This window comes from Rhinopithecus bieti, unplaced genomic scaffold (assembly GCF_001698545.2).
Source record: "Rhinopithecus bieti isolate Rb0 unplaced genomic scaffold, ASM169854v2 scaffold_1101, whole genome shotgun sequence".
In the NCBI taxonomy this organism is placed as follows: Eukaryota; Metazoa; Chordata; class Mammalia; order Primates; family Cercopithecidae; genus Rhinopithecus; species Rhinopithecus bieti.
Window position 1 is genome coordinate 1420563 of NW_016803441.1, and position 2605 is coordinate 1423167.

At 32.3% G+C, this 2605-nt stretch overlaps 1 protein-coding gene across 6 annotated transcripts in view; it reads left to right on the forward strand.

Annotated features, from left to right (window-relative positions):
* The window catches only part of CACNA2D1 (calcium voltage-gated channel auxiliary subunit alpha2delta 1), a 524117-nt gene that overhangs the window by 379896 nt on the left and 141616 nt on the right, over nt 1–2605 (forward strand). The window lies entirely within an intron of this gene.

Genomic DNA, 2605 nt, shown 5'->3' on the forward strand with positions numbered 1-2605 from the left:
CACTCCAGCCTGGCAGACAGAGGGAGATTCCGTCTCAAAAAAAAAAAAAAAAAAAAAAAAAAAAATCTTCCTAAATAAACTCTACCCTCACATTTAGAGACACAGACAGAAACAGAGATGGGGGTTAAGGGGCATCCTGGGGAGAGATAGAGACAAGGGCAGAAAAAGAGAGATAATGTGTGTGTAAGTACAATGGAAATGACAGAGCACAATTCACATCCAGGAAATGACATAAACTTGTTTTAGCACGGCCAGTATTGTGCATTTAGTGTTATATTATTCCATCATCTACAGATTACCCTCTTATTTCAGCATTATTTATCCTGGGTGTGCTAATAGCATAAAGATGGAGAAATGTTGGGCACCTTAGTAAATCTAGATGGGCTATTTAATTTTATAAGGTTAAGAAGAAAAATAATCTGGTCTTTTCAAGGTACCAGAGTAATATAGGTTTATTAGTCAAATATAATTCATAATGTCGATCAGAAAAATATAGGCAGATAACGCAAGGTCTAAAATGTATTTATTCTTCCTTGTTTGCTTTGATGCTTTATATATTTTCTTTTCCATTTTTTTAAGCTGCTTTCAATATTATTTGAGAAAAAGCTTTCCTAGTGAAACCATCTAATCCTACTTTCTAGTTTTGGTAATTTAAGGAATTTGAATGGTATAATTGAATGAATGATTCTTGCTCTATAATACTCTGGTGAAGAAATGGAGACCCATATTCTGTACGTAGCACAAATCTCTTGAAGAACATTGTTCATTGAACACCATGTGAATGTTGGTAGGTAGATCCAGTCAAACTGCCCTCTACAAAGGCTGTAGTAATTTTGCATTCCTATGGTAGATCCTCTTTGAATTTTGATTTCTGGATATCCATAAAAAGACTGTGAATAATAGGATAATGATTGCATTAAAAAGTCCCTGTAACTATATACTAACACATGGAAGTATCATATTCTTACATCTTACTACACATTGAGTATTATCAAATTTATAAACCAAACAGATGTGATAGGTGTGCAATACCAATACTTTCATTCTGAGTCAAATTTAAAATCAGTTCTAGTGCCTAGTCCGAGGATCTTTATATTATTTGCTCATTTGTAGATGAACACATCTTGAGAAAAATATTTTGAAATCTACTTTAGTAATGGCTTGCCTGGTAAAGAAAATTTTCAAAGCATCAACTGGAAATTTTAAAACATATTGCCAGGATAATAGGAATATTTTAGAACTTGTCTTTTTCTCTCAGTATATAAAAGTATAATTCACAATCAGTGTGTCAGTACCCAGTACTTAGTAGCTGTTGAGTTATCAAAACTAAGAAAAAGTTAGCAGCCTTGAAAACAAAACTTTCTTAAAAATAACTAGATATTGTTGCCTGATATGAATGAAAGAATCAAGGAAATTAAAGAGATAGAATAGATTGGGGATTCATGAAGTCTATCTGGATCATAAACATTTGTTTAGTAGAATATTACTATAAAAGTCATAAATGTTTAAGAGAAAACACAATGTTCCTCTTTCTATGCTATTTTGTATATTGATATAAATATTCATGAACAGTGGGTATCAGTTCAGGTTATCTGTGTGAATATAAATTCTCATATAACCAGCCGCTTAGTGTTCATTGGATCATGCTTTTGAATATGAATTCTCCGTATCTCAGATGCACGATGGATCTGACGCAGCTCATGAATATTCACACACACACAACTGATCTTTTTGAAAGTAATCGCATCCATAAAGATGAAAATCTTGTTAGTTTTCAATAATGAGGACTGCGTTAGCATGCTGGTCCCAGAAGAGTTTCACAATCACCTTGTTTTTGTTTTCTTTTTTGGTAAATGATACAAACTTTAAAATATAAACACATAGGCTGTGCATCTTGTTTCACAGGTGCTCTTTTAATTTTACCTTTAAAAAGGCTTGTGCATGATTTAACCATGATGGCATTCATTTCTTTTATTTGCTGTCATCACAGAAAAAAATAGAAGAAAGTTAAGCTGTATCTCCAGTCTTCATCCTAAGCATATTTCCACTGTGTTCAGGCTTGGTCAGAGACTGTCAAATGCAAAGTGGCCCAGTCTGCTAATCTCTCAGGGCATGGTGTATATTTTACATAGAAAATTTTCTATGTCATGTTTTTGTGTAGAGGGAAAATTATATTAGGCCAATTCAATTTTTAGTATGCTAGACTTGAGAAGTTATGATCATGAAGACCTGTAATTATAAATTATGTATTATTTTAACCTAGATTATATCCTGCATTATAATTGTTTTGCTTTCATTGTAATGAATGGTATATGTTTGTAATACCTATCCAAGATCAGTTTCTAGTTATAAATATGTATCAAAATCAATCACCTGGCCCTTATCGGCACCGTACTCTATTATTAATAGAACTAACCAGGAGGGAAAAAAACACCATTGTTTATGAAGGTAGTGATAAATTGTGAGCTGGTTGGTTTCTAACACTGATATTGTCAAGCCTCTGAATAAATTTTCCCGTTACTAAAATACGTACAGTTTTGTTATGTAAACATAGTTAATAAGCTATGCTCAACGACAACTTTTTTTTTTTTTTTTTTTTTTTTTT